Consider the following 16366-nt stretch of genomic DNA (forward strand, 5'->3'; position numbering starts at 1 on the left):
AAGTATAGGTAAATATAGATACTTTTAAGCGGAGATTTTTGACTGCAAAATAATAAGTAAGTAGGTACTTATACTCGTATATTACAGATGCGAAGAAGTTTGCAAAATGTAAGCAAAAATACCGAAATGGAGCTCATCCAAATCGACAACTTCCGAATGTCGTTTATCAATAAGAATACAATTAACCATCGATGAGGAACGTGACAAGACACGTGACGATAATTAGGTAACTCAGCAACCATTTGTGTCCAAACACACCAACTAGGTATCTACTTTTGTACAGAGCAGCATCAAGAGCTCGGGATATATTTATCAATGCTTAATGGTCATACGACCGCTTGGTCTTTAATTTCCAAACACATTTATCATACCGATGTGTCGATCCGACACACCTTTTTCACTCCAAATTGGCTCATCATTATTGTGAAATTATGCAAAATTCTATATCATTCGAACATGTTTGGAAAATCTCAAGTCAAGTGTGAGTAGCTAATACGTAAGTGATACTTGAGGTAACCGGATTTGGTATAGGTAATAGGTATCAAGTATCACTATATTGGTTGTTTTGTACCTTGATAATTACATGTAGGTTAATTTATGTTCTGTAGAGATAATTAATACGCGGTTTAATTAAAAATACGAGATTGGTTGCTCATAACTCAAGCATACAACTAGGTACTTTAAGGTTTGCATTGCCAGAGCACATATCTGTGTGGAATATTCTCAGATCATTTGAAAATTGTTTAAAATATATATAGGTAACAGTAATTTATATTGACTGGTTTCACGTAAGTATTACGGGCTCTTAATAGTGCTCTAAATGTGTTTTCTCTCTCCTTTTCAGGTGTTAATTAATATATGTAGGTAGGTATGTACAGCTTACATGGTTTTAATTCAATTTTTCAAATCTCATAACTAGACACGATGATTTGATTCCTTCAGGCTGCCATAATGACTAACGAAAAAACCACTTCAACTCTTCGATTCGGATTCAATGCATATTTTGGAAAGAGCATGTCTTCAAAACCCATCCAGCTTCTCCAAATTGAGTCACCCGAGTCGTTAAAACGAGTTGTCTTTGGCTTTTTTTTTGGTAAGTTGAAAAAGAAGGACCCATTAAGAAATTGGTGCGATGTCAGAAGACTGTAAAAAAAATTTTGGGCCTATGAATTACACCTTAATTTTTTAAGTTACCTACAGAAAATATTTTCGAACGAATTTTTTTAATAATTATTGACCTGCTGTTGTTTAAGTATATTGTTTCAGAATTTAAAAAAAAACTACTTTCGCAATTTATTCACTTTTCCAGAGAATTTGTATTGCTCGATCACGAGTTTCCATAATCATCGAATTTTTGTAAATTGTGAGTAAGGGCGGAAGAATTAAACAAAAATATCAGAAAAACAATCGATCGAAATTTTTTTTATTTTTATAGTAAATTTCGAAAATTATTTGTTCCCAACTCCGGGTCGAAATTGCTACTTTTTCACCCTCGATGAGTTATTATTCGTTTTTCCACCTTTGTTGTGAAATTCATATTCAAAACTTTGTTAAAATCCCTCTTTAATTTTCAAAAAAAATCGCACTTTGGCCTCATGTTTTGGCAAAAAAATGTAATCGATGACACGAGTAACCTAAGGGTTCCCTTCTGACAAGGGAGGTATCACAACTAACAGAAAATTTTTTGAAATGAACAAAGCTAGATCGATAGATCATACTGAAATATACTACCAGCAAAAATTTCAGGTGCTAAAGTGCATTTTTTGAGGTTTTGTGTGAATTTTTAATAGTTAAATTTGGACCCAAAATGAGAAAAAAAATAAAAATTTCTCCAAATTAATCTAGAAAACAGAAATTTGGTATGTTCCCTATTCAAGACCTGCCTAATTGACGGAAGGTCATGCAAATTCCAAAAATCAAATTGAAATTTCCATGTCTACCCATCAAGGCTGTCTGTCTGCTTGTCTGGAAGATCATTAGCCCGTTTGTCTGGCCCTCTCAAGGTCGTCTGTATACTTGTCTGGTCTCTTGGAGATCGTCTGCGCACCTATATCTGTCTTCTAAAAGTCATTGACCCGTCTGTATGACTTCTCAAGGTCATCTGTTTTTCTATATGATCTTTTTGGGTCACTATGGCTAATCTGCCTAGCCTCTCGTGGTCGTCTGTTCACCTCTCTTGACTGTCAAGGTTGTCTTGGTGCTTATCTGGCTCCTCAAGGTCGTGTGCCCGCCCACTTGGTCTCCAAAAGTTATCGACCTGTCTGTCTGACCTCTAAAGGTTGTCAGTCTGTCTGTCTCTGTCCTTTGAAAAGCCATTGACCTATCTGTCTGGTTTCTCAAAATCGTCTGTCATCCTGTCTGACCTCTCATAAGGTTATTGGACCGTCTCTTTAGATTCCCAAGGTCGTCTTCTCGCCTGATGGTTCTCTCAAGGTCATTGACCCATCTGTCTGGACTCTAAAGGTTATTGACTTGTCTGCCTGCCCTCTCAAGGTCGCCTGATGGCGCCTGTTTATCTGACTTCTAGAGGTCGTTGACTAGCTGTTTGTCTTCTTAAGGTCAGTAAGCCGTCTTTCTGGTCTCTCAAGGTTGTCTGTTCGCCTGTCCTTCATCTACAGGTCATTGACCCACCAGTCTGGTTTTTCAAGGTCATCTGTCTTCTGTGCGCTCCAAAATCAATTTTAAATTTTCTAATTGTAAGACCCTACAAATACAAAAACTTATTTGAAATTTTGTGATTTTTGTGCCATGCAAATGCAAATGTTGATTCGATTGTTCCTAGTTTGGAGGCTATGTAAGCTCCAAAAATTGATTTGAAATATTGTAATTTGAAGTTTATTTAAGCGCCAAAAATCCATGTGAAATTATTCGTAATAAAGTTAGGTAGGTAGGTAATATTTGTCATATTTTATTCGCCTAATTTATCTCCAAAAATTCATGAATCTATTTTCATAGTAAAAAAAACATAGATGCAGATGGTTAACAACTTCATTTTATTACAAATATTTATTTTTTGTAAATTTTTCCCTTTTAGGACAATGAAATTGAAAAAAAAGAATGTGCTGAGAGATCTTGTATTGTAAACGAATTTTTTGATGATTTTTAAAAAGTGGCAGGTAGGAATAATTTTTGCTTTGCTTTGATTTTATGCGTTTAAAAACTTCAAATGGTGAAAAAAAATACGAATATGTAGAGATACTAAAAATTAAGGAAAAAAATATCGTAATCAAGATTGTACGCAAGAACGACAATTTTTCTTCATTTTAAAACGCAATGAAATGTCCAAAAATACAGGAAGGAGTGTGAGAGGTAGGGGTCAAAAATTTATAAGAAATTGTCCTTATCTTCTGAAGCAATTAGGATGAAAATCGGAGTAGGGAACCAATTTCATCTACGACACCTAGGTATATTTGCCTAATGCCTATTAAGCTAGATCCTTTCCTGATATGGACTGTCTTTTTAAACGTGACTTTTCCATTTTATCACATTAAATTATGTAAATGCTCAAAAAATAATTTTTTTTTTGGTTAGCAAAAGTTCAATCCCAGCTCTTATATTCTCTCATCAAAAATGACCTGCAAAATTAGAGATAGGCTGGCTGTTGAAAATTACTGCGACAGCCATGATATCCCTTTGACCATCCACCATATCCTATGCACCTTCTTCTGCCACCAGCCCCACCACACTTTACCAGTTTCCTGCTTTATTGTAGACCTAATACGAATGTGGACAATATAGATAGGCAGTTTATGTAGTAGCCGTTGAAAAAATAAATTTAATTTTCATACTCGTATGAGCCCGACCATCGTCTCATTACCCATCGCCAGTACTTAACAATAATAAAAACGTGGTATATTACCAATATGCCATTTGGTTGACTGAGAAGCACGCATATTCTGAAACCGCATCTATTACAATAAGAATAATAACATAGCATCGTTAGTTAAGTTCGTTTTAAATATTATAATTTAGCTGTTTAGTAATAATAGATTTTCAACGTGGTAGGCTATGTTTAACCGGTAGCTGATTCTGAAATGCTTGCGTTTCAGGATTGGTTTATGCATGCGATTCTACATGTATAGGTAGAGGTACCTATGTGTAGTACGAGTATATTTTCCCTAAAAGACATCTATTATTTTCTCATCATATTGTATAGCTACATACGTGTATACGTAATATCGTAGTTATCTACGTGCGTAGGTATATACGTACATATAACATGCAAGATCGGTTAATTAATTTCGTTAATTAACCGTAAACTTGTAACGCATTTCGGTTGCGACAATATCGAACAATTCGACCCTTTTAAAACTACACCACAAAGATAACCATTTTGTATTTGTACCGAGAGGAACGAATTGACCCACGAAACGGTATGAAAATTTTGCGAAAAGCGAACCTATTCTGTTTAATACCTACAATAAGGATCTCTTTTTACAATAGTTTTTTCCGACTGGAAATTTCCATCGTTATAAAATTCCAGTCTATTGTCTTCTTATAATTGATTTAATTTTTCGTTATTAATCGAATACACCTCGGGGGGTTTATTTTTCTTTTATTCCGTATAATGGTACCTTTTGTAATGGTATTCGCTAATTCTGCGATTTTCTGTTTTTAATGTGCTGAAAACTTTTTTGCTCGCGAGATATCGAAACGTTCTTCAAAGAAAGGTGCTGATGTTGAATAGCCTTTTCAATAGTTTTTATTCGAGTGAAAAGGTCACGTGGCTGGGTTATTCTTTCATTTACTTACCTATATCGGGTTTCTCTTCGCGAATTTTTCATTTATATAAAGAAATCGAGTTTAAAACTGGGTAGGTACCTACAAAATTTTACGCTTATTTTTTGCTGAATTGCAAGGGTTAGATTATAAGTAAGTAGGTACCTACTTTCTAAATGCTGACAAGTTTTTGATAAGAATTTTATGCAAATTCTTCTCAATTATAACTTTTTAATAGCTAATGATGGGCATGTAAGGTGTTTATTTTGGCTCTTTTTAAAAAAAAATTGCAATGTAAGAAGTCTCGGTTGTGCAATAGACTTTGAAATTATCAGGTAAAAATAAGTTCCAGTTGTGTGGGTTATTGGGATACATCACGAAAAATAAATGTGGGAGGATTTTGATAGAATTCAGTGAAGACCTTCATGTTGAGTTGAAAGTTACTCAGAATTTTTTTTAGCTCCGGAGGTGCTCCTGGAGGAGAGATATGGATGTTTAAAGAAAGAGCATTTTGTATTTTCGAAAACTAGGATTTTGAAAATTTTTTCCTCGTAAGTATTACGCATTAATTTTGCCAAAATATCGAAAGATATCTTTCCTGAATAATGGGAAAATATTTTGGAAGGCAGTGGTGCAATTTTAAAAAATCGAGGAAAATTGAGGATCCATATCTTCTCTTTAAGGACACTTCCGAAGCAAAAATTTTTTCTGAGAGACTTTTGAATCAAACTGAAGGTCTACATACTGAATTTGATTGAAATCCTTTGGCCTTTTTCTTATTGTGATCCATTCTAATGGTTATGTTATCGAGAAAATTTTTAAACGAAATATTAATTGATCTCGTTCCCCATCAACTCAACTCAAAATCGATCAAATTGAATCTGGGGATTGTCCGTATTCATCTGATTTGATCTGATAAAATTTGATCGTTTTCTGTTCTGATTTGAAACTTCCCTCCAGAACTTTCTTACCTGTGTTTTTTTGCTTGTGATATAGGTGCCTGCTTATTCATTTATTTTTCTAATTTTTAAACCAAAATTTGATCAAGTTGAGTTAGAAAGCTAATTCAATCAGCCCAACTAAATTCTGGAGATTTTAATTAATTCTGCAGATTTTATTGGGGTTTTGAATGCTTCAATTTTCAAAAAATCCCCATCAAAAATTCAAATGAAATTCAACGTCTGCAGGCTTGAATTAATCGTTCTGATAGCCTCTTTGATCGATTTGAAAACAAATTTTTAATAATTTGTATCTCTTTTTGCCTACTCAAATTCATATTGTTTAATTAGGTTTTTTTTATGTATTAGATAGGTAAGTACCCAGTTTGGAAATGATTGCATCTGATCAATACCTAGGTTGGATCGCGAAAAAAAATGTCAGCGGATTTTGATCAAATTCAATGAAGATCTTTATTTTGAATTGAATGTGACTGCGAAAAATTTTTAGCTCCGGAGGTGTCCGTGGGGATTCTTAAAAAGAGGATATTTTCGAAAAGATCGTGGTTTTTTCGCTCTAGCGTCTGCCCAACCTCTTTTGGGAGCAATGACCCAGTTCAAAAAAATAGAATTTGATATTTTGAGTCGACCTTAGTCATAGCTATCAAAATCCAAGACCGTTTTTAGGATTCTACCAAAGGGTTCAAAATAGCTTATTTTTATGACCAAAAAATTGTGACTGCTGCATTTCAAATTTTTCTCCACTTTCAGAAACAATAACTTTCGATAAGTACATATTTTGGTCTGATTAATGCAAAAGTTTTGAGGAGAAAAAATTTTCAAAACACGAATTTTCCCAGAAATAAGCGATTTGAAAATGATCAACCAGTCAGTGGAACCCTAAAAGTGGTCTTGGATTTATTGGCTATAGCTTGGGTTGACGCAAAATCTCAAATAAGCAGGTACTGTCTTTTGGAAAAGGCCAAAACAGGTTAGGTAGACGCTAGAGCAAAAAAACCAAAACTTTTTCAAAAATAACCTCTTCTTGAGAGCCCATGGATATCTAAGTACGCTTCAAGGGCACTTCCAGGGTTAAAAATTTATCTAACTGACCTTTTAACTTAAAATAAAGGTATCCACTGAATGTGGTCAAAATCTTTTCACTTTTTTTTACAATCGACTTTACTGATTAAGTACTTAATCTGGATCTGAACATTTGTTGGAACTGGCTAAGTTTGGCCATTCTGCCAATCTCTGGACAGATCTGATGTGATCAGAATTTTGATCGAATTTTTCTCTAATTATTTGTAGTTGAAGTAGGGAGTGAAGATCAGAAATACGATAGACACCCCGTTTCAGTTTTTTACTTGAATATTTTTCAAACCTCTGAAGACCCCTGAATTTATTGAATTTTACTATAAATTCATTTGAGAGGTTGATAATGAAGTAAAAATGGCATTTCAGTTTTGTGCCGAGTAAAATCTGAGCAACATTCTTCAAATGAAAATGCAAAATATACATTAAAAAGTCTAACCACTCATTCTATCATTTTTTTAAAACTTTCGCAGCAGATTTTTTCAGAAACATTTGATCAATACACTTTAAAAAAAAAAATTGATCCTCATCGTATCATTTTCAATAACATATTTAGGAACTCATTTCGATCATCAAGCTTCAAATGGCAAAGGGTTGATGAAACTCCAACCGTCAATGAACTGCGTTACTCATACTACTTTACCTTTTCCCCTTCTCCTCTCTCTCGGTCTATTTAAATGCACGCTACCTCAATTGCACTGCACATAAATAATAACAGGTTGGCTTTTTTATGCCATTTCGTGGCATAAAATTAACGTAATTAAGTATATGTTAATGTGGGTTCAGAAGAATGGGTTCTTTTCATTGATATTGGGAAGCCCGGATGAGGGAATCTTTTGTTGTGTGAGTTTTGAACTCGCTCGAACATACTGATCGTACTATGTGTCGAAGTCAACATGTTGTACACATTTCATTATTAGAGAATATCCGTTCATTTTTCTGTCCCCGGTCATATCTACCTGGAAATGGAAGCGATAGGTAGGTAATTGAGATAGAAAAAAATAGTTAAATGAGCCATCGTCTCTCTGTGTCTGTTGTGCCTATATGCATGCCCATACCTACCAAAAACACAGTTGGATAATACGCTGAGATCGACTATACCGATGGACAATTGCAAAGAGACTCCAACGTACGAACGTATACTCGTCGATTTCATTCCGGGCATGGGCATCTGTTTTAAGGGCGAAATAACATCGTGAAAGGCATTTTGAATAAAAATCTCTCTTAATTGGGGGTGTAATTGGAGATTTGCCACGTGTTTTGGTGTTGTTTTCGTATGCCAAAGAGAGTTCGCCTTTTGAAATATGAATCTACGCCTTCTTACGTTCAAAAATAGACTCGGCGATAATTTTTTCGTACCCTTTAGAGTTGAAAAAAAAGAAAAAGAAATGATAATAATACAAAAGGGTCATAGTACGTTCACAAAAATTTCTAAAATAACGACGATTCGATATTTAAAAAAAAAACTCTCGGCAGTCGGCACATTTTTTAAAGCTCGACGAAGCCTTGATTCGAATCGACCACTGTGAAGATGAAATTAGCAGATATTCATCGTCACATAACAGGTGTTTCGTATACGTATCATGAATTATTAGACTTGGTCACGTTTATAACATTGCGAAATTTATAATAATAGAAAAAAAAAGAGAACCCATTCTCAGACCGGATACGCTACGACAACTCGAACCAATAACCTTTTTATTAATTAGGTATTATCGTATCTACCTGCATGTTTTAATTACTAGCCTAACACGTGTAATTATTTTATAGTGCCGTTAATATCATCCTCTTGTCGCATTGTTGTAAGTATCTTTTTGCCGAGCTTTGCTAAAATTACCCCATTCGTTTTTTTTGTTCACTTTCGCTGTACCTACGTTTGAGAATAATTTTATTCTATCTATCGCCTTTATACTCGGTTGATTATTTTACGCATCTTTGTTTCTTCTTTTTTTTTTTTTTTTACAAGTTGTGCACTCTGGTCACACATTGCATATCTACTAACTAACTACCCATGAAAGAGTTCTTTTGGATAATTTTGCAGCGTTTCAACGTCAAACATTCGAAAAGCTAAAGCCCAGAGTTTTATACTATAGCCTCACACGTACACACATCTTATCGATTCACGCTCAATTGGCGATGACATATAAAAAGCAAAACATTACAAATTAAAGGTCTCTCTACCTTTTTCGTATTGTCAAAACGACTCACCAAAGTCCACGCCCAGTTTTTAGCTATTAATTTACATTCGTTCATTGTGTACAATTTTTCGACAAAATCGTTTACTAGCTGTAAGAATTTTTGCAGCATACAAAAAAAAAGAAAAAAGCAGCACAACCGTTGATAAAAGTCATAAATCATTGTTTTCTGCGAATTTACCAAAAGGGCACACCGTTACATCACAACTGATACCATATGAGCTCTGTTTGTATACGTCGTACTCGCCACCTAAGCCCCTGGCTACTGGTATACAATATACAGTGCATTATCACCTACTCTTACCCTTCTCTATTGCTTTATTGTTAAAGATTTCACACCTATTGTGTACCCGTGTCCCCCAAACATACATTTTTTTATTATACTTCAGTCGGTACCCCACAAGTTAATGTAGGGGTGATGAGTTCACAAAACAAATGGCATAGCAGAAAATTACGCTTAATATGCAGAATAAAAGAATTGTTGGGGTAGGTATTTTTTCTTTGGTAATTATCGTAAAGGAGAGGAGTGAGGAGGGGGGGTGGATTAATTATTTCTAAGCGTTAAAAAATTTCACGTTTTTTTTTTTTTTTTTTAAATATCTACCTAAAAATGTTGAAGTTGGTTTTTCATTTACAAAAATGGAGGGGGGTTCTTGAAGATTGTTACTTTATATTATGTACTTACTTATTTGGTTGTTCTCAGCCAATTGACTGGGAACTTGGTATGAAGGCAACGTTAGAGATAATTTTGAATTTTTCCCAATTTTTTTTTATCTCCACGATGACTTGATACTTTAAAAATGTATTTTTTTTTCATTGAACCTTTTTAAAATGTATTTTCCGCCATTCAAAAGCAAATGTCTTGATAAGGGAATCACTGGACCACACACACTCATACTGTAGAATCAAGTCTGTGAAACTTCACGAATAAGGTGAACAATTTGCAAAAAATGTCTCCACAAATTACAGATTTGTTTTTTTGGAAATGATGAAAAATTGATGAAATTATTATCAACATCAAAAAATGGAATCTCCCAAAAATAAGTGCACGATGATAACTGATGAAAAATAGAATAACTCATGGTATTGCTTGTATTACATTTTTTCAGCATCGCGATTGTGATGAATTTTTTATCATTTTGAACTGTTTTTGAGGCATTTGAAGCATTTTTTTAAAATAGAATTTTAAATAATTTTTACAATGTTTCATTTCAAGCGTTTTCATAATATTTTGACAAATTTTTGAGCCATTTTACGGAAAATTTCGGTGATTTTTATGCCAATTCCACATTAATACGCAATTTCTGCAATATTACATTTTTTCACTTCAATTGGATATAATTTGTTTCATTTTTTGTAATACTCACTTTAAGAAATGTTTCATGGCTTTAGACATCAGTAGGTAGGTAAAGGTATTTTTGGTCCGTTTTGCTCAAATTTCGCAGTGGTTTGTCAATTTTCAAGCACTTTTTTGACATTTTGCTGAATTTTTATTAAAAAGTTTCTATTACACAGTAATTTTTTTTCATTTTTTCGGTCAATTTTGGTGGAAATTTTCAGAAACTATTTCTGTAGGTTTCCAAATTAAAAATTTTCTCCATAAATCATTTTTTTGGTGAATTTTAAAATTGAATTAAGTAAAAACTTTACCTAACTAAAAAAAACAGTAAAATTCACCAAATTAGTGCAGAAGGCTAAAATTTTATATTTGTCGTATTTTCTACTACCCCCTCCTACTCTTCGGAATTGATTGGAAACAGTTTAACATTTTTTTCAGCAGTTCTGGAGGCTTCAACAAATTTTTTAATTTAAATTTCTGTAGTAAAATTTACCCAATTTAATGTCCTATTTTCAACACGGAGAGTTGCTCGCTCAGTTTAAAGCCACCAGTCACGTTCTAAAAATTCTAAATTTTCAAAAAAAAAATCCCATCAAAAATAGAGAATTTAGGTATATTTGTTTTCGAAAAGGGTGTGTAATTGGTCAAGCGAGTCGGTATCAGCATCAGTCGCATTTGTATAGGTCGTGTAAGCTGTATGTAAAGTTAATTTGAACAGTTTTCATGGCACTTTTTGAAAATTCATAATCTGTCGAATATTGCTAGAGGCTCCAGAACGACTTGAAACTACCTCCAATAAACTCAGCAGGTGAAAATTTGGGTGTAAAATAAAGTTTAGCTGTCTAACTTTACTGATGATTGGGGGGGGGGGGGATTTTGTGAACATTTCAACGTGTTTCGAAAATCCGCTGGAGGCTCCAGAACTGTTCAAAATGGCTCGAAATTGTTTTTCTAATCGATTCAGTGGGTCAAAAATAGGATACACAACAAATTTAAAATTTCTAGGTCAACTTGAAGAAATTTTGATTTTGACCCAAAGATTTTCAAAAAAAATCACCAAAAATCGAAAAACGCTCTTTAAATTAGCATCTGAAATTTTTACTGATGATGTATTTTTGGATGCTCTTCCCATTCAGCATTTTTTGGTTCAAACATTTTTCTGTCAATTGGGATACTTCTCTTATCAAGTAATTTAAAAATTAATAAGTATTTACTTACCTACTTTTGTCTACGCCAAAAAAATTATGGATTTTTTAAAAAAGTGATCTTCATCAGAAATTAAAAAATTAATAACTTCTCGACTTTGAAACACCTTCCTAGCAAAAATTCAACTTCTATTGAAGCAAACTACCTATCGCAGTAGGTACAGTAAATTTTGTTTCTGTATATTCGCCTCTTCAACTTCGCAGATAAAATGTCACCTATTTACTATGTAAATACGAAGTACATACCTAAGTGAATTCATTATAAAATTGTACCATCTTCCAAACCAAACTTATTCATTTCCTCGAGTATTTTTTCTGAGTCAATTGCCGATTGCTGTCTTTTTATTCAAAGCTCATTGGCAAATGAGCCCCTTCAATTTCCAAGTTTATGCAAACACTCATACAGAGACATTTTGTTTATTTTTCATACATAATCGTATGTGCATCCAACTCTCCATGGAAAAGTTGGCACAATAATTCATTTATTTTGATCATTTGATGTGTTGAAATCTCAAGTATTGACCACAGCTCTTCGGACACCCTGTATGTATTTTTCCACTTGTATGTATCAATATCAATAGGTAAGTTATAATTTCACCTCATTCCCCTTCACAGGTATGCAGCTACCTATACTTACTCGGTTGCCTAGTAAGAAACTCGAAGCTACAGTAGTTTTGGAATATAAGAAAAATTCAGCTAACTCGCCTGACCCCTCTCCACCATTTTCTCTCAATTTTCTCCGTAATTTTGATATTTTAACACGCTCTCATAATACACTCGATATTGAACTTTCAACTTTTCTACTAAATAGGTAGGTTATACGCTTATGAAATATTCAACACCACTTATCTATCCTCAGCGCAAAGCAACAATATAATCTAAAAACCAAACAAATAAACAAACAAACAAACAGACACCTCGAACACTCGACGCATATCTGTGTAATTTGCTCTCATCGCTAAATAAACAACAACCAACCATATATAAATAAACCCAGCACCTAACACCCTGTACATTTACACCTCATCGTACTTCTCTAGCTGCGTCTGTCTACCTCGTGTTTTTCCCCTCACACCCCCGCTCGCCGCGTGTACATTTTTTTTCTTTATAGAATGAAAGGCCTTCGGTCCGAATGCGAATCTATCGTTCGGACAATACATGAGAGAGATGAGGTAGCGTGGCGTGGTGGTAAAATAACAAAACAAACATAACCAGATTTAAAAGGCTTTCACCCTTATCAAAAGTTGAATATAGCAGATATCGCGTCATGCGAAAAGTCTTGCGTGGTGTATCGAAAATGCCTTATTGTTGAAAGAGAACATCGCATCCTATTGTGTTTAGCTGACTAATTCATAACTTTTTGATAAATGTTCTGTTATGTCCACTCGTGTATATATCGTTTACACAAGCCTATAAAAGCCGAACTCGCAGAATGTAGTATAACTTCAAAATAGGGGGTACAAATGGAACTATAGCTATACCCGATTAGTATGGCAGAGAATCCTTTTTGGTAAAAGTTGATCTGACAAGGGGTGCTAAAAATATTTCCTCGGTTGTCGTATTATCGAGTAATGAGACGTCGGTACATAAGATAAATTTGGGGGAATTTTGTAAAGGCTTATAGCTGTGGTGGGGTATTTGTGGTCGGGGTTGAGGTGGAAGGAGGCACCTATATAAATATTTTTGGAAACCTACGATTATGATACCCACTGATAAATGTCTACTATCTTTTGTCAACGTTTACTATTATAATAGCACGATATGGTAGACCAGATCGTAAAATACATAATTTATCTTCGATTTTATCTATTGGCAAATTTAATAAAAAGAATAATGACTCGGATAAATAACGATAATATACTGACTTATTTGCTACGTATCTCTTTAATACACTCTACCAACAAAATAATATCAAAAATATTTGACTTCTTCGTCTTTAAGAAGAGCCTAAGTTATGTAGCTGGATTTTTTTCCTCCCTTCGCAGTTCTATTGTCATCAAATAACACATTTTATACACGAGTAGATACATATGTTAGACTATACTCAGCATGTATGATTTTTTGAAAAATAGCACAGCATAATTTGTATCTGTTGTGACTCGTCGACTAATATTTGTGGTTTTTTTTGAATGACCCGAGTAGGTAAGTATAATAGGATGACTCGAACGAATTGATTTTTCGCCACAAAACCGTGAGAAATTCGCATTTTGTATAGCGAAAAACGGTTCCTTTTTTTTAGTCTGCGATGTTTATTCAAGGATACGAACATGTATGATAATAATACACGCACATGCGAATGCGATAAATAGGTATAAGAAAACAGAATTCAACCCACACGTTTGAACTATAATGGTTGATTAGATGGTACCTAGACCTACCCAGGTTATTGGTATTTCGGTCACGTAGTTTGTCTGGATCATCGAAATCCACATGAATTTCGATCGAGGTGTTTTCCTTTTCCTTTTACTACATTTTAATTTTTATCAATTTTCGATCCAAAAGGAAAACAGAATGAGAAAAAATTACACATTTGATTTCGGGGGCGAATTATTACGCCAAGGTGAATTTCACGGTTACAATTGGCCTTTGAGACGATATATAACGATAGCAGGGTCGTTGGAAATACGATGTGATCGGCTTCATTATTATGGTCGAGTTACATATGGAGGTTTTTTTCCATCCAACCCCACCGTTACTAATGTGTATTATCAAGCCAATTCGGTTACCTCCTAATATCATTGTTGTACTCGTATACTCGCGTAAGTCCGCAATGATACGATACGTCTTATTTGATAACCAGCTTGCTCTTTTTACTCTCTCTCTCTCATTCTTTTTCCAATGAAGCGGTTGCGATTCGTATTGTTTGGCTGAGTTGAGCAGATCTGATTGTGAGATGGATTTAGTGGAGTGTGCGATTGTTCGGAGGCGTTTAGAGAGGTTTAATGGGGATTCAATGAGGCGATGATAATCTTTAGATCGAAATACACGTTGCCTTTTTATAGATCATTGTATTGGATAATGTTTACTTTGGGCTTTTTGAGGAGGCGAGGGAGGAAGGCGAAGGTTACTAAATTTTTGTTCTTTTTGAAAACAGGTTGAGGAGATGATGCATGAGGTAAGTACGAGTACCTATTTAGGGTTTTACTCGTGAGATCTCCTCATAAAGCTAGAAATGAAACTGACATCGGATGAAAAAATTAGGAGAAGATCAAATGGAAGGAGAGAGGGAGTACTGTAGAGAAAGGGCAACTTTCTAGAAGATGCAAGAAATGAAGGCTCTGTGATATCCTTATTCATGAAATTTTGTATCTTACTATTTTTGGTTTTTACTATTGAGGTAGGTATTTTAAAGGTATATTTATTAGGATAAAAAAAAACATGAAATTTTAAAAGAAAGGGGATGGGAGGGACTGTACGAGTATGAAAAGGAGCAAAAAAGAGAAGCCCTATCTCGAACTGGTACCTAATCGTACCTAATAGTGCTGGACTTATTTATAAAATATCGAAAAATTTCAATTTCTAATTTCTTTCCAATTGATGATGAATTAATCGAAAAATCTGTTCTTAAAATTGATTTGAAAACTTATGAATGGCGAACTTTTTGCTTCCAAATTCATGGCCTAATTTTTCAAAATTCTTCTCAAGAATTATTACCAAATTTTTATTGAGGAGCCAAAGTAGCAATTGATACTGGTCCATTTTGGATATGACTCCAGATAGTTCTAAGCAAAACAGAGGGAGGGAGGTGTATCATTTTCAAGGTACCTAGGTGATATACATAATAAAGAAAAACAACTACTACAGAAAGAATTCTTTAAAAAAAGAGAGATCTAAAGAAAAGTTTTTATATGTTATTTTTTTTAAACATGTAAGACCCATTCTTGAAGTCTGATTCATAAAAAGAACGTTAATAATTTATGTTGCAGGGTTTCAAAATTCTGAATTTTTAAAAATACCTACGTACTTATAGAAGAGCTATAGGCATTTTGAAAAACTGTTTGCTTTATAAGACCATAGGTAGGTAAGTGTAAGTGCCAAGTGAGCATTCCTAAAAGTAGGTAATCAAATTAATCAGAGTCAAAAATCGTTGCACGTAAAATAACTGAAGTATGATGAAAAAAGGTTGGAGAAAAAGAAGGAAAAACCAAATATCTACTCATTATTAATTTTTGTTAGATTAAAAGAACCAAAGGAAAAGAATTTTGACAAGAAAATTCAAAAATATAGTTTTTGGGAAATTTCTAAGAAATTTGAACCAATTAGAGATTGATTTTTTGATTCAATGTTCGAATCGAATTCTCCTAAAGGAACAAAATGAAGATAAAGAGAAACAGGGATGGTTTTATAGAAAGAAAATGTGCATGATCTTTAAAACACGTGGGTGGAGTTCTTGCACCATTGGAGTATCATTCGGTGCAATTTTTTTCGAGAAGCTTGTTTTTTAGACATTTCGAACTGAAGTTTATAGAAGTTAAATTCACCTAAATCGATTATTTGCGATAGAAAATTTGAATTTTCCCCCAATTTTTCCATCACAGAATCGGTCTTTATTTTGTTTTTGAAAAAACTGAAGGTTCTACTGAAAAAATATGGAGTAGCAAAATGGTAGAATATGAAATTCTTCATATACAAAATCATGATCATTTTTTCCCAGCAAGTTTGATTTTAGGGATATCTTGAGCGAAAATTGAAAAGCTCAACTTTGATAAACAGAGTTATTTGTAGAGCTCAGATACGTGTGCGCCAGTCCATTTGTACATATTTCATTTGCATCACAAAATCGGTGTGCTTGGGAAAACAGCCCATATACTTAATGATTCAGATGAAAAATTTCACCGGAAATGAAAAAAAACTTCTCCAGCATGATCCAAAAAAACC

This window comes from Planococcus citri, chromosome 4, assembly GCF_950023065.1.
Source record: "Planococcus citri chromosome 4, ihPlaCitr1.1, whole genome shotgun sequence".
Classification (NCBI taxonomy): Eukaryota; Metazoa; Arthropoda; class Insecta; order Hemiptera; family Pseudococcidae; genus Planococcus; species Planococcus citri.